We start from the raw sequence: 6195 nt of genomic DNA, 5'->3' as shown, positions 1-6195 counted from the left end.
ATGTTCATGTTTTCAGAGGGGCTAACAATTCCAGCCTACTGGAAAGAATGTATTCCATTTGACCCTGCTTTCCTTCATCTGCTTTATCATGACTCCTCTCAGGAATGTTTTTAATTCTTTTGGCTACTTAGAATAGAGACAGGACAGAAAGCAGTGCAGGTTTACACACAGCAAGGCTAAGCAAGGAAGATGAATGGGGTTGTCAGTTGAATGCAGCAGTTACTCCTGCTCACATAAAAACTAATTTCTTATGCATGTTATTTGTTTTATGTTGGGTGGTAGCTGTGCCTTCTGTAATGTGAACATAAGGGAAAAGCAGATCTCTCCTAGGTCCTTGAACCATCGAGATAACATTCTGTGCAAAAAATGCAAATCCAATATTTACGTGCATTTTATCTTTGTCTCTTTTGTTTCCCTCCCCCCTCTTTTTTTTTCTTAAATTCATGGGGAACTTGAAAAGGTAAATTATGATATGAGTGAAGCAAAAGGCAAACTCTACCTCAGGATGGAAAAAGGGGATTTCAATGTTACAACCAAGCTAAATTTCACTGGAACCAGCTACACTAATGTAATTGAAATTACACAGACCATGTACCAGGTTGGTATCCTCACCTCAGATGCAAAAGGCAAGCTGTGACTGGTGTTCAGGATGCTGGCTGCCAAACAGTGAGGGTCAAGTACAGCTCCAGCAGCTGTGAGGTGCTTTGCCCTTGATTTCTCCAGTAGCCTGAGTAAAGATTTGACTGTAGATCAGTTGGGTGTCCAATGGTATAAACTGTTGTTCGATATCATGTTTGTTTGCTCCTATAGATGGAGCACATATAGAGGAAATAAGAAAAACAGTATCTTACAAATGGACAATTACCGATTTTTATTATGTAGGTACCACATATTTCTTCTTCTAAGGACAAAAACATGTCACAAACACCTACTATTGCTTCTGCTATCTGCTGGATTTATACTGTAATAGTGGGGCCCTTAATGTTTTAAGTATTAAGAGAGATAGAAAATTAATATATAACGAAAAATTATTGTAAAAGGGATACTCAGTTGTTTATGTATGTTCCATTATGTGAGACGATGACTGACTGTAGAAATGAAGAGCTGCTTACTCAAAAGCAGTGGGCTTTAGGGTATCATTGTACTGTACCTTTTCTAAACACGTTTCTGAAGCTTGATTCCATTAGAACTTTACAGTATTCAAATAACACACTTAGGTTTTTAACTTTTTGGAGACTTTGGAAATTAATGTGTTTCCCCTCTTTCGTTTTTAGCTAAAAATTTTTCCAAGGCAGCTTGTATGTATGACAGGTTACCAAAAAATCAACAGAACACGTATGCTGAGACACACTGCTCTGTGGGATGGCAAAGAGATAAAGGTAACAGGCTCATACACTGGACTCTTCCCCAAGTTGCCTGGAGGTCATGATGTTCAGGGTAGGTTTCTCAAGTCTTCTGCCAGTGTTCATAGCAGACTACAAAATAAACTAAACCACATAGATTTCAAATGTTTTCAATCCATGCTTTCCATCTTATGCCTCCATCTTATTTGCTTTTAAATTCATGCTAAGTGTGGCTGTTAGAAATGTCCACTCCAGAAAAGTATTTCTGCTTTGTGGATATGGAATGTTGGAAATTATTATAAATGTTTCCTTCCAGGAGGAGGCAAGGTTAACTGAAAATAGAGGAAAAAAAACCTGCAGTTACTTGTCTGAGAGTTGTAAGCTGTTCCTCTTCCAATGTAAGGTCATCTCATCTTCATAAAGATTGCTTTCCTGGCTGTTCCTGCTGGAAGTTGCTTTGGGTACACGTGTGTGTCTTTCGATTATTTCTGGTAATTGCAGTTTTGCTGGTAGAAAGAGGACTCCTGTGGTCTCTTACATTTCTTCCAAGTCAGCAGAAATCAGCACACCAATGTCAGTGCCTGGTGGGCAGGTGCAGGTGTGTGTGAGCAAAGATGTTTTCTCTGAGAACCTGTTGCTGCCCTGCTACCCCTGGGAGAACATGCCCAGTGCCTTTTTCTTTATCAGAAGATGAACTGTTGTGATTTGTAGTGGGGGAAACTTACTTGGTTTTTTCCTTGTAGTGGAACTTATTCATCCCCTCTCCATCCCTTTCCCATGGCATGCCAAGGTCAACTTGTATGTGAAGCATTCAACACGCACCCACCGGGATGATCTTACTGTAATTTGGAATGAGAAGGACCAGGTAGGAATAGCACCTTGGCTGAGTATTACATTTTTTTCTGAGTAAAGGAAACATAAAAGCCATAGAATCATAAACATGCTGGAAAATAAATAAATAAATTAGAATCTCTTAATTTCTTTTTAAAGTGCTGTAATTCCAAAATTTACTTTAGAGTATAGAAGGTATTTTTGTACTACTAATTAAATTACCACAAATATTTAGATGCCACCACTATGTAAATTGTCAAAAAATATTTTTAAGGAGTACATGATAACTCCCAGCAACACTACAGAATTAATTTCCTGGTTCTGTAATTGTTTTTTCTTGTGCTTGAAATCTGTAAGCTGTGTCTGAGCACTCTGCAGCAGTGGAGCCTACAGTGTCTAAAGAGTAGACTAAATATAAGTCTCATCAAACTTAAACATGTTTAGTGATTTTACTAAAATACAGAGAATAGTTCTTCTTTCAGCTGCACTGTACAGGAAACTCAGGTAGCAAGAATGCCCTCATGTGAATGGTAATTGGCCTCACTCCTTTAAAAAGGACTTTTATTACATGTATCATTCATCTGAGGAAGAGGTACAGGGAACTCATTATGTATGTTGGAGGTCAATATGTTGAGGTGTTTCACTTCACAAGTTCCTTTTATATCTTTTGATGTGGATCAGGTATCAGTGTCGTCTGCTCTGAAGTTTGGCAGAGACCGTATGAGCTACAGAGCCACTCTTGCCCATCCATTCAATTACACTCTGAAGCAACTGGAGCTCCATTGCCTGTCAGAAAGAAGAGGCAGAAAGTACAACCAGCAGGTGAGATCATGAGAAAGGGCTACAAAATACCATGCTTGCTGTATACTTTTTATCTCAAAGAATTGTAGAACCAGATGTCATCCTGAAAAATGTAAAGAGCACCAAGTGCTTTTATCTCCCTGTGTCCAAGCAACCAGCATTATTCCCTTTCTAAGAACAACTGTTGCTAGCTGACAAAAGATTGTTTTGTAGTGTCCTTATTCCACTGGTGTCACTAATAGGTGTGTGTGATGGGCTCGGTGCAGCTTCCAGAGGAGACAACAGAAAGACTTCTGTTGCCTCTAATGTAATGGTGGCTTTCCCGGTGCCTTTGTCTAAGGTGCTGCTGAGCTTCCAGGCCACCTGGAGTTCAATGGAGTTTTAATTTTTATTTTTTATTTTTTAATTTTTTTTTTGGCATTTTTGTGTTTCTTTTTTTCCCCACTGGGTGGAGATCATCGTGGTAGATCACCCTGCAGGCTCTCCTGCTAGTTCTGGTCGTTTCATGGGAAAAGTCCTTCTCTTCTGGTTTCAGCTGCAGCTGACAGGGAACAGTGGGCAGCCTGCTGACATCCGATTGACAATGGAGGATAAATCAAAGCTGAATGTCACTGCCTGGGATGGCTCTGTGACCCTCTCTTCAGGCCAGGTATGAGTCTTTGAGTCAGAGAAGGGACGGGTGCAGCCAGGTGTCAGGTTTTGAGCCTCACATAATGCATTTTTTCTGCACTTGTCATATGAAAACCTTGTACTTGAAGCCAACATTTTCATGTCTCAGGTGGAGAAAAATAAAACCTCTGAAAATTTCTGTTTCATGGATCAGATATGTTTGTATTTGGGATGCAATTTTCCCCCAGGACAGAATCATTGATCCCTAAGGTTTCTTGATAGAGATGGAAGTCTCTTATGGATGTAGGCTATTCAGGGGTTCTCAAAGGGGTGCATTTTTGCCCCCAAAACATACTCCTCTAGTATATACTGAACACATATTTTTAGAAAGTTACTGACATGTACATCTTAATTTTTTTCCTCTTCCAGCTTCAGAGACTGTTAAGTTTGGAACACCTGCATGTATGTGGGTCTCTAGAGCAGAGATCAGCCTTATTTAATGAATATCTAGATCTGAACTGGGATGACAAAAAGTTCAAACACAATTTCACTTATGAGGTAAGAGAAGGCAGTTGTGTCTGTTAACTCACCATTTCTATGGAAGCTGTACTTAACAGATGGGAATTTATTTAGTTTTTCTATGTAATTTTGAGTGGATTTTAATAAAGCTTCTCTAGCGTACCACTTTCTGTGAAATACCATTGTTTCATTTGAATTTTTTGTATTTCTCTGCATAGGAAGAAACATAAATGTAGCATAATTAAGAAAAAATGCGCTCTTACAAAGTAGAGGCCTCACTTATGCCTTAAATTTGCAAAACTTTTGAGTTAATTCTGTAGGACGGGGACCAACAACTGTGCTGATAAGTCAGAACATTGTCAAGTAGAAATGTTACTGTAAAACTCTGAAGCTACTACAATAAAATGGCCAGCACAGGGACAGGTTGAGGTTGAGAGCTGGGGTGGGTGAGCACAGAGTGTCTCAGATTCTGTTGTCATGTTTTAATTTTGTTTTCTTGGTTCATTGCAGAGAAATAAATTCTTGCATCCTGATAAATTTCAGTTAGAAGCTGTTCTGGAAAATATTTTCCTGACCTCATGCACCAAACAGAAGATTCTGAGTAAAATAGAAACAAACTACTCATCTTTCCTTGACCATTATATGAAGTTTGAGTTCTGTGACCTTCCAAATGTAAGTCTCACATAAACATAATGCACCTACTTCACTTCAAATGTAATTACAGATTTGGAAACTCAGTTTTCCTCAGCTGCAACTTTTCATGAGAATTGCCACAGTTCTGTAACTTAGCAAGCACAAACAGTATGTTTTGCTGGGCTGATACAGAAAGGTCGGGTTTGCCAAGGCAGAGCAAATTTCTTCAGAAGAATTGTTTTAACACCTTTTTTGCTTATACTTAGGTAATTGTTTTCTCTGGAACACACCAGCTCAACAAAGATGACATCATTTTGCAATCAAAGGGCAGGCTTCACCTTGCTGATCATGGGAGAGATGAGGTGTTGATTGGGATAGCCTTAAAAAATCAGAGCACAGCTGATGTGAAGAACTATTCTTTGGAAACTGAGGTGAGTTTTGCTTTTATTTTAGTGGTACTGGGTTTTGTTTTTTAAAGCCCTACTGCCATCTGTCTTCCAAACTGGTCAGGTGCAGCTAGTGACTTGTAAAACAGCAGGCAACATAAAACACTCCTGATTTCTTTAGTTCTGTGAGATTAATAAAGTGGGGAAGCTGATGGTGGCAATAGTGTGGGGCAGAAAAATGTGGTGAACAGCATCCAGACCCTCCATTTGAAGGAATATGGGCAATCAGTCATAATTATCTGAGACGACAGGCTACTCCTTAAAATGATGATTTAGTAACAGGCTAAGACAAATACTAAATTATTTTTCCCTCTCTCTTTAGAAGGGAGATGAAAGAAGTATCAGCTGAGATCAGCTGATCAACACAAATTAGCAGCCTCACAGGGAACTGACTGTTTCTTTTATTGCTACCATTAAAATTTTGTCCACAATCCTTGTGTTGTCCAGTCATTCAGCTCTTGAGCCAGTCATCCTCATAATGCCTGTGCCACTCTTAAGAGTGTAATTCCTGTGTAGTGCACAAGCATTGGAAAGCATTTCCCTCACCACTTACCTTCTACGGGGAAGCACTGATATTTGAGCATAAACTCTGAAAATCCATTAATTCTGTGTGGTGGCTTTCAAGAAATGTTTTTCCTTTATTGCTGCAGTTAAGAGCTTTTGAAGATATTTGGGCAGCCCTGAGAGGAACTGCTACTTCCTCATCTGTTCAGAGCCAAATTCTGATGGAGGGGATTATTGATCAGAAAGAGAAAGTAAAAGTATCTGCTTCTAAAGGAAAGAAGTGTATTCAGTGCTACGTGGGATATTTGAAAGGTATGTGCTTTCACAGACGATGCTTTTAAGTCATTTGATGTAATTTTAGGTGCTGTTACGGATTTGAGATTAAGAGTTTGTGAATTACTGAAGTCAGAATTTTGTACAAGTTATTAAACTCAAATCTCTCAACCCAGATTCTATGTGCACTTTGCCAGCCCTTTCTGCTTATGCTTATCACTACTTGGGCAGAAACA

This window comes from Chaetura pelagica, unplaced genomic scaffold, assembly GCF_000747805.2.
Source record: "Chaetura pelagica isolate M959 unplaced genomic scaffold, ChaPel_1.0 scaffold138, whole genome shotgun sequence".
NCBI lineage: Eukaryota > Metazoa > Chordata > Aves > Apodiformes > Apodidae > Chaetura > Chaetura pelagica.
This window is presented reverse-complemented; position numbering follows the sequence as displayed.